Genomic DNA, 18,521 nt, shown 5'->3' with positions numbered 1-18,521 from the left:
TGGTATTTTGTGGAAGAGCCACACTCAAGGGGCCAAAGAGCCGCATGTGGCTCGCGAGCCGCAGTTTGCCGACCACTGCCTTAGGCCCTTTATAGATAATTTCTGATTAATTAATGAAGAGGTTTTTAATAGCTGATAGTCTGATGTGTTACTGCTCAGAAAGGAATTTATGTTTTAATAGTAGACTATTTTATTTTTTTAAATATATTTTATTGATTTTTTACAGAGAAGAAGGGAGAGGGATAGAGAGTTAGAAACATCGATGAGAGAGAAACATCGATCAGCTGCCTCCTGCACACTCCCCACTGGGGATGTGCCCGCAACTAAGGTACATGCCCTTGACTGGAATTGAACCTGGGACCCTTCAGTCCGCAGGCTGACGCTCTATCCACTGAGCCAAACCGGTCAGGGCTAATAGTAGACTCTTTAATGGTGTACATTTCAGATAATGGACTGGAAGTGGTTTATGGGATGTATGGGCTCATGTAGTCAGGGACCGGAGGCGGTTCCATCTACTCTGCAGGTGACTGACTTTCAACCTCTGTATTTGTATGTATTGCACTTTTAATTTGTTATGCAAACAAAAATTCTCCATAGAACACTTAATTGTGGCAAAGCTGACAGCTGCTATTTTGTTCCCTTATAAATATTTCTTTCTTTTTTTTGAGAATTGACATTTTTCAAAATGCGGTACACATCTTAATTTGTACATGAGAAAAGGAAGTGTTCAAATGGGTATGCATTTTAAGTTATTGCAGGTTATTTGTGAGAGAATTTCTATAGATAAAACATGTTTTAAATTTAACCAACAATAGCCTGTCAGTGTACTGAGAATCATGACAAAAAATTTTCTCTCTGGTCATGTTGCCTGTGACAAACTACTATGTTTAGGGCAAGATGTCAATACAGCATAAATCCCATGGCATTTGATTTTCTTCTAGAGATTAAAGCTGTTTTTCTTGGGATAAATGAAGCAGCAAAACACAAACCAGTTGATTTAAAAAAAAAAAGCACTTCTGTCATACTCCAATAATTTTCAGCACACATCAACCAACAGTAGTTTTGTCATTCCCAATTCATTTAAGAAGTGCATCTCTGCACTGTTGCCTTGCGTATACCTGTAAAAGCTTGTTCTCTGTTAAGCCAGTTGACTGACTACAGCCTGGTTGAGAGAATGTAGTTGATTGGTCCATTTATCAAGTGCAGTTTATTGGGCACCACCCTTCATCCAATGAGGAGTTGGTTGGCTTGATTGGTTCAGCCAGGAACAGTGTTATCCAGTATGCACTGCACTAGCAAGCTCTCCACATCAGCTACGTCTATGCTTAACTCCTTGGAAATAAAAGGAATATGTATTCTTGTGTAAGGCTTAATTAATTTTATGAGCACCTGTGTTCTGGTGTTTCACAAAAGCTCTTCAATGTGTTCCCTTATGAAAGGGTCATCCATGATGTTGCGGTGATTTGTTTTCAGAATCTTTTCAAATTCAGTGATGTCATTATTCTGACAGGCACTTAGTAAATTCGTCATTGCGAGAATTTCTGGATCAGTTTTGTATGGTTTGGCCTACTGTGAGTCAAATTGATTTGTTCCCCATTTTATTAGCATATTTCCTAAAACCAAATATTTTAAGCAAGTGGTTCATCTTGGACTTCCTGGTTCATCATAATCCTTGAAAGCTTCAAAAAAACCCAACAAAAACACCATACAGTGTGTGCCTATCAAATTCACCTTCCCTCAAGTGCATATTGCCACCATGTTCTCTGATGACTCTTGTGATCAGTGGGTGAGGGACAGCAGACTGGATTTGAAGTGACTGTTCATAGAGGGCTTTAAGTTTTTTATTATTTTTCTGTGTGTGTACATTTGAATTTCCAAAGCAAATATTTCTAATAACTGTGCACCCTTCTTCAGGTCATCTTCTCCATCACAAGTCTGGCAGGATTGATGCAATTGGCATAACATTTTTGAAGCTTTCCATATTCCTTCTGTTCTAAATACAATATTCCAAGCTTTGTGTTTCTCTTAAACCACAGTCTATCATTCTTAGCATCTTTTAAAGCTTCCAGTGTTGTTCCATAGAATCCGTGTACTAAATCCATCTGTTTAGAAGTGGAAATATAATCAAGAATAGAATTAATGGATTTTTCAGAATAATTCCTTGTGACTGCACAAGGAATATCTATAAAAATATCTTTGAATATCTATAAAAATAAAAGTATAATATGCTAGTTAGACCGGACAGCCAAACGACCTTCCGGACGAAGCCACAGCAGCGGGGGCCAAGGCAGAGGCGGTTAGGGGCGATCAGGCAGGCAGATGAGCAGTTAGGGGTGATCAGGCAGGCAGGCGAGAAGTTAGGGGCAATCAGGCAGGCAGGCAGAGTGGCTAGGGGTGATCAGGCAGGCAGAGTGGTTAGGGGCAATCAGACAAGCAGATGAGCAGTTAGGGGCAATCATGCAGGCAGGCAGACTGGTTAAGGGTGATCAGGCAGGCAGGCAGAGGGATTAGGGGCGATCAGGCAGGCAGGCAGGCGAGCAGTTAGGAGCCAGCGGTCCCAGATTGCGAAAGGGATGTCCAACTGCCAGGATCGGTATCGGGCCTAAACTGGCAGTCGGACATCCCCCAAGGGGTCCCAGATTTCAAGAGGGTGCAGACCGGGCTGAGGGACCATTCCCCTCCCCCCATGGACGAATTTCGTGCACCAGGCCTCTAGTAGGTCAATAGTTGTTTATATCTGTTCATCATTTCTGGAAAGTTTGTCAACTTGAAATTAATCTTAACCATATGTTTTAGTTCTTTAAATCCCATTCCCCCTTTTCACCTTCACATTCTTAAACCTTCTGGAAACTGCTTAATGCTGCTGTGGGTCATTTTCTTTTAATACTTTGGATTTACAGTACCGATTTTTCAAATCCACACTTGGCTCGGAGTTACTGTGTTCAGAGTATTCCAGGTCATAGTCCTCCTCCTCATCACACATGAAATCGTCTTCCATGTCAGACATCTTGGCCAGGAAGCAGGGAGGGGGAATATTTTTTTGATTCATCTGCAGTGTTTTTGCTTTTGCCATTTTGATTGTCAATCTGTAAGCTACACTGAAGAAGGAAGACTGTCTGAGGTTATCGCAAAGGAGATGTAGTTTTCTTAACCTTTCCCACAGTATCTTCCTGGAGTACACGAAGCCACGTTCACTTACCTTTACTCTTAAGGATGCAGCGGGTGGCATCTTTCAATGGGACTAGGAGATGAGGGAGGCTCTTAGAATGTATCCGCTAGTGAACAGCACAGTCTTTATTATCTCTTTGGATGATATCTAAATGGCCTCACCTCATCCAAACATACAATTTTGATGGCTCTGCCTCACCCACCACCATGCTCCATGTCTTATAACATGTCAAAATAGATGACAGTTGGTAAAGAGCAGTGCACATTCTCAAGGCCTGCTTGTTTTGTAACCATTTGTTCTTACTTAATTCAGTCACTGCAGTTTTCTGTGGGTTATATTTCTCAGATTCTAGAAGACCAAGTGTGTGTAAATAACTTGGTGTGTAGGAGAGACCACGAGTGAACTGATACCTAGTAAATGACTAGTGATGAGAGAAAGGAGGTGTGCAAATATGACAGCTATGAAACCAGGGGAAAATTCCACTTACCTTGTGCAGTTGGCCCCAGGAGGAAACATCTGTGTGTCTCAATGGAGGAGATGCTATTTGTCTGTGTTTGTGCTGCAGGTACCTTCCCCTTCCTTTCTCCATCAGGTCAGCTGCATGTTAGATACATGGTATATAACTGGGAGTAAAAATTAAAGCTTGTTTAATTGGCCATTCCAACCAATATTGTTGAAGTTATGGAGGGGCCATGACCATGGGTCATTGTGGGAGCAAGATACAGTGGGGCCTTGACTTACGAGTTTAATTCGTTCCTAGACCGAGCTCGTTAAGGAGCTCGTTAAGGAGCTCGTTAACTCAAATTACTCTGTCAACTCAATGCAAAAAATCAGCCGAGAGACAGCTGGTATCTCAAAAAACTCGTTAGTCAGGACATTCGTAAGTCAAGGCCCCACTGTATAGCCATTGATCTGTCTCTAGAAGGCAGTATGTTTAGAAAAGCAATCACTAGGTTGATAGCTCTGCATCTGTAGTGTTTGGTATTTAAAGAATCAATTTAAACGTCTTTTACTCAAAGAAAAGCCTTAACAGTGTTCTGTGGTTAATGCATTCCAAATATACTTGAGATTTAAGGAGTAGACAAAAAATAAAAGAAGCTGATTTCTCATAGATTAGACTGCTGATGGTGAAAACATAACCACTTTTTAAATTTTGTAATGTTCTTCCTGTGGTGATTCTAGAATGCTTTTAATGTGGTTCTGAGCTATAAGTATAGGTACAAAGGAGTTGTTGATAATAACCCAACCTGGGTGCTTTTACCAGGCCTATGAGTTGATTTTCAGTTGCAGACTCTGCATATTTGTAACCCTCCCACCTCTCAATCTGTCAATTTTGAAAGAATTAGAAAAATAACATTGGTGGTCTTTTAAAAGATAAAATTAGAAAGCACTGTATACTTAATAGAGTTTTTTAACCTATGAAGTGGCATGATATCTTCATCATAAGAACTAAATGTGCCACAGTCTATGAAGCCACTTTGTAAATTATGAACAGCCTTATAAATATATTATAAAATTCTAATTTTAAAATTAAAATATATTTTCATGTCCAGTTCTCATCACTTTGCCTTTCTGTCTATTTAGTAATCATATATGCATACAGGTGGCACTGAGGTTGCTTTCAAATTATCTATTGTTTTATTAATATCTATTATACTTATTATTACCTATTTTATTATTCTACTGCTATCTGAATGTTAGACCTCTATGTGGAATTCATCTGTAGTTTGGCATCATTGAGGTTATTATCTAGAAACACAGACATGTGGTTTACTGTTACTTTGTAGGACCCTCTCCATTAGTAAAGGGAGCTATGCCTTATCATATCCATTACTGTGTACCGATGCTATAATTAGCTCCTCCATGACTTCGTAAAGAACTAGCAGTGGGATGCCAAATGTAGGGACACTTGCTTTAGATTTCCTACTTCAGTCTTCTGGTTTCAGTTTCATTCAATCTATGGGAGACCAAGTAAGTGGGGGGACAGAGAAGGGCTGTTTTGTGAGGATGGATTGAAAAAACACACACACATAAGAATTCTTCAGCCTCAATAAATATTTACTAATAGGATACATGCTCTAAATCATGCATGTCAGACGTACTGCCTCGTTTATTTGGCCCATGTTAGCCTTTGAGTTTGACATGCTTGCTCTAAATCAATAAAATAGTGAAAAGTTAGTATTTGTTCAGTGCCCCTGAAAGAGTACTCTTTAAAATGTAAATAAACATTAGGACTTAGATTCCACTATCAAATCTGAAACCTGGATGTAATTTTTTTCTTAATACTCTTCTGATTAGAAAAGTGATATCTTAATTTTAGAAAATCCAGAAAATATAGTCGAGCACTGTAAAGAAAATTAAAAAAAACACACACACATACTATTGCAGTAGTTGAGCATCAACCTATAAACCAGGAGGTCACAGTTCGATTCCAGGTCAGGGCACATGCCCGGGTTTATGGCTTGATCCAGGAGGCAGCCGATGAATGATTGCCTTTCATCATTGATGTTTCTATATCTCTCTCCCTCTCCCTTGCTCTCTGAAATCAATAAAAATACATTTTAAAACCACACCCTATAACCCTAAATCATAGATATCGTTGTTAATCATAACCATAATTAATCACTAAGAATAGCCTTTCAAGCTTTGTTTTATGTGTGCTTATATCTAGACATCTATACCTAGTTGTGTGTATTATTTTTGATTTTCAAAATGGAAATAGTTTTTATTACCTCAGTTAAAAACATTTCTTCATTGTCATATGCACATATGTGAAATATCCATTATTTAGATAAAACATCATTTATCTGTTCCCTATTTTTTTAAATATATTTCTTTATTGACTTCAGAGAGGAAAGAAGAAGGAGAGAGAGATAGAAACATCAATGATGAGAGAGAATCATTGATTGGCTGCCTCCTGCACACCCCCCACTGGGGAACGAGCCCACAACCCAGGCATGTGCCCCTGGCCAGAATCGAACCTGGGACCCTTCAGTCCGCAGGTTGACGCTCTATCCACTTAGCCAAGCCGGCCAGGGCTGTCCCCTATTTTTGGATAATAAGTTGTCTCCAGTGTTTGCTCTCAGATGTAGTGAGCAATAAAAAGAGCCTTGTATGTAACAAATTGGGTGAAAATTGCTAGTTGTTTTATTATTATGGACAGTGCCTAAAAATGGAGTAGCTGGGTCAAAGGTACTTATCATTCTAAGGATTTTGAAATATACTGCCAGATTGTCCTCCAGAAGAGTGCATTAAGAGCTCCCATTGTCAATCCATTGTCTTATCAGCCAACCTAGTACTGTTTAGTGTAGGCACTGACTCAAAATTATGCTTCCCTCACTCTTCCAGCTTTAGTTAAAGCCTCATCAGTTCTTTACTGGTTTACATAAACAGCTTCTCCACGTTTCTCAGACAAGATCTATATTACCGTGGCTCCTCTGTAGTTTTATAGGAACCCTCATATCCTAGCATGTATGCAGAGCTTGGTATTTCTTGGCTCTTGGATCCCTTCTTCCACCTTCAGAGCCAGCAATGGTGGGTTGAACCCTCTTTACATTTTGACCCCCCTTCTGTTTCAACCTTCCTGCCTCCCCTTCTCCATGCATCTCTCTGACTTCTCTGCTTTTCAGGTTTATGTGATTACATTAGGCTCACCCAGATCACCTCTGTCTTAAGGTTGGCGAATAAGTAACTAATTCCATCTGCAATGTCCCTTCACCGAAGGTCCTAGATTAGTGATGTTTGAACAGCCAGGGAACAGGAAACTTGGGGGGCAGGGGAGTAGTAACATCTTTAGAATTCTGGCTGTAGCATTCTTACCCCAGCCTCCCTTGACTTTCTCTCCTGTGCAAGTGGAGGGATAAACTGGGTAGGAATGTGTTCCTCAAAAACCATGGATTATCCTAGGACCTCAGGTTTTGATACCCAAGAAATATTCAAAAGTGCCAAACTAATTTTTCTACCCTGGGCCTCAAGATGCTCTGGACATCTAGAACTAAAGTCAACCTTTTTCTCTGTTATATCATGTGTACCCATGGACAATGTGTACATAAAGCCCTCCTGGTCTCTGTGGATGGTTGTTAAAGGGGAAAGGACTTTCTGAAGGCATGCTAGTTCAGTTAATTAAACATTTATTGACTATTCTGCAGACAGTGTCATGGGAAATTCTGACCTGAAGGAACTTATAACTCAGTAGGGGTGAATTTCACTTAAGTAAATACAATAAATGCAGAATGTGAAAAGACTGTAGGAATACACACAGTGCTGTCAGAACCCAGAGGAGGAGGCTGGGACCTCCAACTGAGAGAGGTGAAGGTTTAAAAAAATGGCATATAGGCAGGCCTTGAAGAAATGTGGTGGTTAAGAAATAGTTTTACACCCTAGCTGGTTTGGCTCAGTGGATAGAGCATCAGCCTGCGGACTAAAGGGTCCCAGATTCAATTCCAGCCAAGGGCACATGCCCGGGTTGTGGGCTTGATCCCCCCCCCCCTGCCCCGTAGTGGGTGAGCAGGAGGCAGCCAATCAATGATTCTCTCTCATCATTGATGTTTCTATCTCTCTATCCCTCTCCATTCCTTACTGAAATCAATAAAAAAAAAGAAAGAATTTTACATATTTACAATCTCCAAAGTACTCTTCTATATGTACTGGATTTCTTTAGTGCCCACATTCCTTTTTGCAATAGGGATTATAACATTTGTGTTATGGATATGGGAGCTAAGGCCGAGAGACTTGCTCTAATCAGATTGCAGTGTTTGACTGCGATTGAACCAGTTTCACCAACTCTAGATGGTGTGTTTTTACTTTACCACATTAAGACAAGCAGAAGGAAGAGAGCAAACCATGTGAAGAGAACTGCATAAGGAAAGGCAGCGAGGTGGGCTAGTATAGTGTGTATAGTAGCTAGCCTCCACTACCCTCCTGTGATCCCCACCTACTGGGATTCACACCTTGTGGAGTTCCCCAATTGGATAGGGCTAGCCTGTGTAGCAACATGATATTACAGAAATAATGACATGTGATTCCGAGACTAGCTCAAAGCAGACATTGTGGCTTGCAGTTGGCATTCCTGTCTCTTGCTCTGAGGGGAAGCAGCTGACATGTCCTAAGAGACGAGCATCTCTTTGGGGTGGTCCACGTGGCAGGCCCAGGTGAAACCTGTCTTGGCAGCAGATCCTGCTGCCCCAGTCAAGCCTTCAGATGACTGCAGCCTTGGGTTTCATCATGACTGCAACCCCAAAGGAGTCTCTGAGCTAGAATCATCCAGGTAAGCTGCTCTCAGATTCCCGACCCACAGAAACTGTGTGAGATGTTTATTGTTGTTTTTAGCCGCTAAATTTTAGGCTAACTTGTTTCTCAGTAATAGGTAACTAATGCAGCCTGGGTTTTAAAAGAGTGAGTAATTAATCTTATTTGAATGGTGTTGAACAGATTGTAAAAAAAAAAATTGCCCTGGAATCTAAGCACCTAATTTTTTATTCTGTAAGCATGAGGGAGACACTGAAGGGCTTTGAGTGCTTGGAAAAATAGACTGTTGTTGGAGAGTTTCTTGCATATGGAGTATTTACAAATTAACTGAATTCCATGCTATTTGGACCTGCAGAGCAGTCACTAAGAGATTAAATGCCCTCCAAATACACCTGTCTCATCTTATTTTGAGTCTGAAAATCTTAAGATCTGTGCCTGACTCTTTTTGCAATCCTAGGAATTATACTTTATTTTTATATTTCTAATTAGTAGAGCACTTCATACTTCCAGCATTCCTACAAGGCTAGCATGAACTCCTGAAAGACAAAATGGCTTGCCCGAAGTGTGTGCAACAGGCAGGTCAGTAGGTTACCTCCAGAAGCAAGTTTATGTGTTGCCTAACACAAGCATAGGGAAAAGTGTGTAGGGGGAAAACTCTTCTCTGAAGCTTCTATTCTCTGGCCTTTTGGTGGAGTCAAATTATGAAAGGGATTTAATTGCCAGCAAAACCTTGACATCAACTCATAGCAACTGTGAAAGAGTGATTGCTTGTGATTCACCAGGATGCATAGGAAGGATCAGGTGACACATCCTGCGTCTTTGAGAGCTTACGGGCTTGGAAGCCCTCTACCTAAACTCTGTCAGTGAAGAGCCATGACCTCTAAGCTACAGCCTTCTCGGGAGAGTGATGTTGGTGGAGTGAATGCTTTCCTTTTAAGTGAAGTGAAATCCAGGTGTAGAAGATGTGGCCTGACATGACCCCACATCTTAGGATTTTGCTTGAACACTGTAAGGGCTAATAGGTTTCCTATGGAGAACTTGTCTCTAAAGATGACCTATCTGTAACATGGGTGCAGGTAGTCATGCAGGTGATTTCAGAGACTTTATCCATGGTTGGTTCTGCTTGAAGTTCAGAGGCCAAATGATACAGTGGAAAGACCAGCAGGCTGGAGAGTTAGGAGATGAAGTGCTAGTTCTCACTGCACCGCTCACTAGTGTGATCTTGGGCAAATGTTGAATCTCCCTGGGTCTCAATTTCCTTGTCCATAAAATGAGGGAGGTTTGGATTAGATGATTCCCAAGGTTCCTTCTAACTACACATCCCATGACTTGTGGTTACTCTTATGGAATCTCTCCATCCAAATTGAGTTACCATGTATTTCTGGGGAGAGTTTAGAGCAGTGGTTCTCAACCTTCTGGCTCTTTAAATACAGTTCCTCATGTTGTGACCCAACCATAAAATTATTTTCGTTGCTACTTCATAACTGTAATGTTGCTACTGTTATGAATCGTAATGTAAATACCTGATATGCAGGATGGTTTTAGGCGACCCCTGTGAAAGGGTCATTCGACCGCCAAAGAGGTCGTGACCCACAGGTTGAAAACCACTGGTTTAGAGTGATAAGATGACTCTATTTCTAAAGGGAATAAGACAAATATTAAACCCAAAAATGTTGCTTGGAAACTTTATACAGTTATTCGACCAGTGCATATCCATTTGCTTAGTTTTCTGTGTAACATGAGTATTCCTTTGTAATTATAAGAATTATTTAATTTCTAAAACTCATAAAGGTTATGGTGGGAAGAATTAGAAAGGCTGCCTACCTTTGCATGCATTAATAATGCATGAGTAAGCAAGTGAGTCTGTGCCATAGATACCATTCAGTGTGTTTTATATTCTGTTTATTAATTGCAGTTTTAACCAAGTAGTATGATTTACAGCATCTTTTTAATACCTTGCAGGAGGTACAGCCTCCTGCCTACTAATCAGACTGATCTTAGTTTTGGTGCAACCTTAGTATTTAATAGGACACTTGGGAATTGTGATGTGTAGCTATTATATTTGCTATTATATATTTTCTTTTCAGGATTGGTAAGTGGAGGCAGGGACCCTGACAGAACCCCACAGGGTAACTGAAATCCACTAATTAACCACAAATCCTGTATCTTAGCTTACACTGTGATTGCAGCTCTTCTTCACCAAGCCTGACTATTTTGCCTACTTTTTTTTCTCCCTTTTCTGCTCATGCATTCCTTGGAGAATTTGTGAAAATGCAATCAGATGAGCAAGGAGAGAAATGAAAAATAATAGGAAATTAAGGGGGCTAGATGTTGCAAGAACTACATACAATCAAACTCTGGTGATTCTGCAGTTGATTTGAGTGTGGGGAAGGAAGGGAGTGAAGGTGGTGAGCAACTCGCCCAGTTGAGCGTGCAGTCACAGCTAAAGACACTGAGCAGATGGGATGACAAGTAGAAATAAGTAGTTAGTGTTGTGTATGTGAAAGGAAGTATTTCTATATCAGTCCTTCAACTATGGACCCTATTTACACACTCCAGTAGGTTCTTTTTCTTTTTTTTCTAGGCTCCTTTCATTCTAAGGGGATTACATCCTCCATTGCTTTCTGTCCACAAACCCTCCAGTGCCATTTGATCAGCATGTTTGTGACATTTTGGGCCGGATCAGGATTTGACCAAACTCTAATGGTCTGAGGAAGTGGTGAGCATTGCTGGGTGACCAGCATCCTGCTCTCACAGAACCAGTGTGTATCCCTTGCTAAGTTATAGAGCAGGGGCGGAGGGATGCTGGGATTCTAGCAGACCTTTTCAAAACTCTAACTTGAAACAGATGCAAACTCTTGAACCTACTGAAGCAAAACTTTGTCTCCTAAGGCTGTGGTTCTTAAACTTGAGTGTGTCAAAATCTTCGGGGGGAGGGGGGCTGCTTAAAATCCAGTTGTTGTGCTCCACCCTCAGAGTTTTTGATTCAGTAAGTACGAGATAAAGCCCAATCATTTGCATTTCTAACAAGTTCCCAGGCAATGTGGATGCCGCAGGTCCAGGCACAACATTTTGAGAACCATTGTCCTAAGGTTTTCCCAGCCTGGAGCGACCTAAAATCAGACTCCAGTCCCTCTGTTCTTAATCCTGTCACCCCTTTGAGCCAGCTTGGCTCTGACTCACTGCTCCTTGGGTCTATGTGTGCTTACATCCTGCCTTTCAGATCCATAGTGTCCCAGACACCGGAGACTGTGTCTGAACTCTGGGATGCCCAAACAATCTGAATTCCTGAACTCAGTATAAAACCAGAGATTTAGAGCAGAATTAGGATATCCTATGACCTTAGGAACACTGACATTTAATCTAGAAAATAACACTTTTAGGTGGGGAGAATTCTCTCCTTTATATATGAGGAATTTAAACTCAAAGTTTAAATTACATCCTTAAAAAGTAAATGACAGAACTGATATCTCAGCCCAAGGCTCTGGCTTTAATTCCTGACTTTCTTTCAGGAAATCTTTCTCCAGGTTCCATTTTGAGACTTTTCACCACCCTCTTTCCTTGCTTTTATGTAGCCAAGATTATAAGACTCTCTTTAATTAGGGTTTGAATTATGACTTACATATACATATGTGTGGATTCATTTACATATGAATATATACACACACAAATGCTTCTTTGTTTTATTTTTATTATTTTTCATATATTTTTATCATTCTGTATAATATACATCTTTGTAAGCTGCCCTAAAGCAGTTTAAGAACAAGGCAAAGAATACATAATACCCCCAGGTATAGTAAACGTGCACCCACATTAGTCATCCACATGCGGCCTGGACTTTTCTCCATACCTCACATTAAGTCTAAGAAAATGTGTGTCTTTGGTGGCCATAGACTTACACTAGGTTCCTGCCATGCCCTTGACTGCCTTTAGTAAATAAAGTGGAAACTGCCCTTGCTGCCCTGCCCTCCTCCCCTTGTCCCCAGTACCTCTCCGTAAAGAAGACTGGGGCATCCTTTAGTTCTGGTGGGAGACAGCTGGCAGGTCTGCATTGACATATTCACTCTGTTAGAAAATAAGAACAGCCCTGAGGGCTTTGAGAATGTGTCTGCACTGAGTTTATCTACTTTGCCCACATCAATAGCAATGTAAGAGGGGTTATTTTTTTCCCTTTACTAAAGAAAACAATTCTTTGTCCACCGTGGGGAGGGCGGGCAAAACAACAAAAATGCTAGCATCTGTTGTTGAAGGCTGTAGTGACACATGGAGCTGGATTGCAGAAGAAATGGTGATGAGAAGGGGGGGAAAGTGGTCATAGGTACCCCCAGGAACAAAATGACTCTAGAGTCATGTGCACATATGGCTCAGTTGTGTGCAGTTTTCTGCAGTCACCTAGTGTTTTTTTGTGGATGAAATTGCTCATAAGCCAATATAAAATTTGCACTATGCTCAGATTGTTTCCTAATATAGTGAGTGCATGAAACAGATTTGTCTTTTCAAAATAAGCATTGTAGCATCGCCGACTTTACAAGTCAGTTCTCAGAGGATTCCCCCTTCCCTTTGGGTTTATAACACTTGATTGCCATATGTGAGATGAGGGGGCATCTGAGGATGGCTCTTTTTTTTAAATCTTCACCCAAAGATATGTTTATTGATTTTAGAGAGGGGGGAGAGAGAAAGACACATCTATGTGAGAAACATTGATTGGTTGCCTCCTGTACGCACCCTGACTAGGGCTTGAACCTGCAACCTAGGTATGTGCCCTGACTGGGAATCTAACCCACAACCTTTTGGTATACAGGACACCGAACCAAACAAATGAGCCACCTGGCCATGGTCAGGATGGCTCTTTTACATATATTTATTTCCCATATTTTATAATATTTCAGATAATGTTTATAAACATAAAGTAATGAGTAAAAATCTCCCATGTATCAAGATGGCCTTGTCAGGATGGCATGTTCTCACCCCATCGCACCCCATCCCTACCTTTGAGCCAAGCCAAGTGGGTTGAGTCACAGATGACTAGATGCTGTTCATCTTCTCCCTGATTATTTTCCTTGACACTAGTCCTAGGAGGGACTTGTTGGAGTAGCTCTGTGTAGTTTGGTGAGGTATATGCATATACTCATTTGTTGTGGATATCAGGGAAGTTCCCAGGGTCTCATTTGTTGATTTCAGGATATGGCTGTGTGTACTTGACACTGCTCAGCAAATCCTGCATGCAGAATATTTGTGATGGTTTATTTTGGGGTATTTTACCCTTTTCAGCCCACCTTGGGAAAGAGGAGAAAATCTACATGGAGAAAGTAGCTCCATATCTTTGAGCCTGTATTTGCAGGTGAGCCATGGCTGGGAAAAGCATAGTTAAAATTATGTTCCTGGAAGGAGCAACTGGTTATTTTCTACAGGTTGAATCCCTGTCTTCCAATTAGACATGGCAGCTGGATTCTCATGTGTGCATTGAATTACAGAGAGATGAACATTGCATCACTAATATAATTGCTTGGGTAGGTAGTATGCATATAAACATGTAGGAATTTTTAAATATAGATAGAGGAATAAACTATATAGCCCTGGGATTTCGGGCTAGAAGGAAATATGGAGAAAGAGGATGTTTTGTCCCATGCCTCATCTTATAATGAACTAGAGGCCCGATGCACGAAATTCATGCAAGGGGCTCGGTCCCTGCCGCAGTGGTGGCTGCCTCTGCCTCGGCCCCCGCCGCCCAGCTTCGTCCGGAAGGTCATCCAGTCTAATTAGCATATTACGCTTTTATTATTATAGATATGGAATCAAGCCTACAGAAGTAGCACTAGCTGGACATCCTGGCTTACTTATAACAGAGCCGGATGTAAACACTAGGGCTCCAGGCTATTCTTTTCCCACCATAGTACTGCTTTTTGTAATTCAGGGAGTTCTGACCACTTAGGAATCCAGGCAGCCCTCATTTTGTTGCTGTTGCTCCTGAACTCAGGCGTTTGCCACACCTTCTTGATTTGATCCCCCTGCCTGTTTTATTTTTAAAGCTGAGAAAAATGAAGGTGACTTGTATACAGGCCATGGTTACCTCTAGTTAACTTATTTCTGTAGTGACATCCTCTTTTACTTCCATGGATGAAAATGTGAATAAGAATAATTCTGGTATAAACAAGACAAAAGTGCTGGCTTGCTTCATATGGAGGGAGGCCCATTTCCCAGCAGTTTTGTTTTATTTAGTCAGTGAAGTCCTCAGACATGTTACTGGAGATGCAAGGACCTGCGGGAAAACACCCCAAAAAATGTTAGGGAAAAAAAATGAAAAACTCCTCAAGGTATTTTTAAAACCAAATGGGAAAAAAATGTCTTATGAAAAATGTTTAGAGTGAAATACAGCATCTAAGATATAAAGTGTTCACATGCTGCCATGTGGCCTTTAACCCTTCAAAATGATTTCAAAAACCATGTAATTGGAGGGTGTTAATGTGAAATACTGTTTACAGTGTCAATTTAGTACAATCTCTATATCCCAAAGACAGGAGGAATAATAATAATAACAATAATAATAATAATAATAATAATAGCAACAACAACAATAACAGCAGCAACAGCAACAGCAGCTAACACTGTGCACTTATGAGGTGCCAGGAACTATTCTGCATGGCTTGTAAGGAATCATTCATTTAATCCTAAGTACAACCCTATGAGGAAAATGCCATTATTATTACTTCATTTGATGGGGGGAAACTGAGGTTCAAAGAGGTGGCTTTACTTGCCTGAATACCACCCAGTTAATAAGTTGAGGAGCTGGGATGAAAATCAAGAGCTGACTGCTTTCAAGCTTATTCTCCTGGTAGAAATGAAGAGAGAAGCTAGCTAGACACACCTGCCTCAGGCACGCCTCTCTCCTGAGGCAGCTCACAGCATCCCTCCAAGCAGTTTTGTTATCCATTAAAGGGAAATAAAAATAATACATAATTTTCTTTCTCACAGATTTGTTGTTATAATCTAAGAAAACAGGGGAGGGAAGTAGTGTTCAATGAACTATCTACGATGAGCCAGGGATTGTAGCAGATATATTTCACATAGCATCATTAGTTTTTGCTGTCCCAGCTCTTGTTATTGTGTAATTCTCAAATTCACTGTTGCCACAGAGTCACTGCCATTTTCAGAAGATGGGTTAACTGCCATCTGTTCTCATGTGTGGGTTACTCTCGTTGTCTCTATTGCTTGACTTGTTCAACTGATTTCAGTACACGGGGGTGAGAGATTATTTTTAAGTAATACATGTTATTTGTAGAAAATTTGGGGAAAGGGTTTGAAAAGGTAGTTTACGAGGAGGAAACTCAAAAGGCCACGTCACTAGTAATAAGAGAAATGCAATAATGATATATTATGTATAGCATTTTGGACAACTCAGTTATGTCAAGTGTTTCAGGGACTGTGGGAACTGTCATGCATTGCAAATAGAAGTATAAGCTGACCTACCATTTTTGAGTGGCATTTGGCACATTAGTTCAAATTAGGGCACTCATACACCCAGGACCCAGCTGTTACACTCTTGGTGATGTATGAAATATCTTTGTTTTATATATTCTATATAATAAAAGCCTAATACGCTAAGTGTTCAGTCATCTGGTGGCTGTTCAACCAATCAAAGCGTAATATGCTAATGATATGCTAAGATCACGCAACTGCTCACTATGACATGCACTGACCACCAGGGGGCAGAATCTCCAACCGGTAGGTTAGCTTGCTTCTGGGGTCCGGCCAATCGGGACTGAGCGAAACAGGCCAGACATGCTCTGGAGCCCTCCTGCGGTCCCTCCCTGCTGGCCAACCTCCTACGTCCCTCCCCGGCCCCAATCATGAACTGGTGGAGTCCCTTGGCCTGGCCTGCACCCTCTCACAATCCGGGACCCCTGGGGGGATGTCGGAGAGCTGGTTTCGACCCTACGGTGGAACGACCGGTTGCTATGACATGCACTGACCACCAGGGGGCAGACGCTCAATGCAGGAGCTTCCCCCTGGTGGTCAGTGCGCTCCCACAGGGGGAGTGCCGCTCAGCCAGAAGCCACGCTCACAGCTGGCAAGCTCAGCAACGGTGGCGGGAGCCTCTCCCGCCTCCTCCGCAGCGCTAAGGATGTCCGACTGACGGACATCCCCCCGAGGGCTCCCAGACTGTGAGAGGGTGCAGGTCGGGCTGAGGGACCCCCCAAGTGTATCCTCTAGTATTCATATATATGTATATATGTATATGTATGTTTATATATGTATATATGTGTATATATATAAATGCATACATGTTTACATATTTATGTATGTATGTATGTATGTACTACTACTAATAATGGTAATAATAAAAACAGCAGCAGCTAACACTCACTGGGCACTTACCAGGTGCCAGGCACTATTCTGTATTGCTTACAGAAAATCATTTATTTATTCCTCAGTACATTAATATTATTCACATAAAACACACCATAATAGTACATAAGTTCACACAGGATTATTGCAGTGATAAGAGGGAGTTTCACAGGCTGGTAGATTACTCTAAGAATGGATCAGAGCATTGGCTGTTGGTCCCAAATAGAACAAGTGAAGTTGGAACTTGGTCTCTTGTACCAGGAAACCATCCCATGTGAGGGACCCAGGGAACCATCCCATGTGAGGGAGTGAATGGCTTTTAATAGGCCAGAGCTGAGCAGTTTCTGATGACTATTCAAAAACAAGTAAATCAATGAACGAACGATAGAGTTCTGAACCTTTATCCCTTGTTTTGTATCTGGATTGTGAACAATCTTTAATAAAGAGTGCACTCCTTTCTGCCAGAGACAAAAAAAGAGCTTCGCAATGGGAGATAGCAAGTCTATTTAGGCCTCTTACAAAAGCCAAACTTCCCAGGGGAGATGCAGGTCTCAAATCATTGCACTTGGAGCTGAAAATGACAGCATGCTATTGGCTGTTGTTACCATGGTAATCATTGCTGACCTCACAGGTCCTCCCTAATGATTTTCTCAACTTGTTCACTTGTACTGCAATAGGCTGTGTGTGTGTGTGTGTGTGCGTGTGTGCGTGTGTGTGTGTGTGTGTGTGTGTGTAAGTCTATTTGTTTGCTTGGGGCTGGCTAAGTTGTCATGTTTTACTCTGAATCCAGAGTCAGAAGGCACCAATGCCTTAAATACTGGTGGGAGTGGATTGGGTCCACTGGGTTTGGAAAAACATCAAAGGTATGAGGAATTCTATAAATCTCTGCAGCTCTCAAAATGTTGTCCTTGAAACCCCTCTTGCTGGCTACTTTGGCTTTTCAACAGCTCCAGCTGCTCTTTAGAGTAATTAGCGAGTGAGTGATGTTTGCAACTCTCCAACCCACCAAACCCCACCAGCTGGTCAGGAGGGGGTAGCTATTTTAAACTACCCTTCTTTAGGGTTTATTATTAAGCTTTTCTGGGGGAAGGAGCAGCATGGACTTGACTCACCAGATAGTCTGGTCTCTGGGGGTTGGTTGATCAGTGGTTCTCACACTCAGCTGAATATAAGGCCCTGTTTGGGATTCTGATACCTGTTGTCCAGGTGTGGGAATCACTCAGTGGTATAATTTCTAAACTGTCTTAAGACTTTCCAATCCTGAGATTTCCCCAAACCTAAACTGATATTAAAATTTATCAGATTTTTGCTATGTCTCCAATGAAAACAATCTCCCCTACATTAATATATTACTATGGTCATAGAATATGAGCCTTTACATGGGATTATTCTTTTTAAAAAGGAGGTAAAGAGAACATCTAAAGCAGTGGTTCTCAACCTGTGGGTCGCGACCCCTTTGGCGGTCGAACGACCCTTTCACAGGGGTCGCCTAAGACCATCCTGCATATCAGATATTTACATTACGATTCATAACAGTAGCAACATTACAGTTATGAAGTAGCAACGAAAATAATTTTATGGTTGGGTCACAACATGAGGAACTGTATTTAATGGGCCAGAAGGTTGAGAACCACTGATAAAGTTTTGGGGTTAATTTAAGCATTTGTACTAAGTTTTGTGTTTGCAAAATACTTTTTAGTTGCCTCCCATTTATCCTTGTAAGACTAGCCACTCCTACCCCCAATGTGCACCTCAAATT

At 41.3% G+C, this 18,521-nt stretch overlaps 1 protein-coding gene and 1 pseudogene across 1 annotated transcript in view; one reads left to right on the top strand and one right to left on the bottom strand.

Annotated features, from left to right (window-relative positions):
- The window catches only part of TMEM108 (transmembrane protein 108), a 245,803-nt gene that overhangs the window by 38,524 nt on the left and 188,758 nt on the right, over window positions 1-18,521 (top strand). The gene's annotated exons all lie outside the window — the stretch shown is intronic.
- Window positions 1,139-3,007, bottom strand: LOC102249307 (annotated as a pseudogene).

This window comes from Myotis brandtii, unplaced genomic scaffold, assembly GCF_000412655.1.
Source record: "Myotis brandtii unplaced genomic scaffold, ASM41265v1 scaffold18, whole genome shotgun sequence".
NCBI lineage: Eukaryota > Metazoa > Chordata > Mammalia > Chiroptera > Vespertilionidae > Myotis > Myotis brandtii.
The sequence above is the reverse complement of the archived record's forward strand: the minus strand, read 5'-3'. Positions and strand labels throughout refer to the sequence as shown.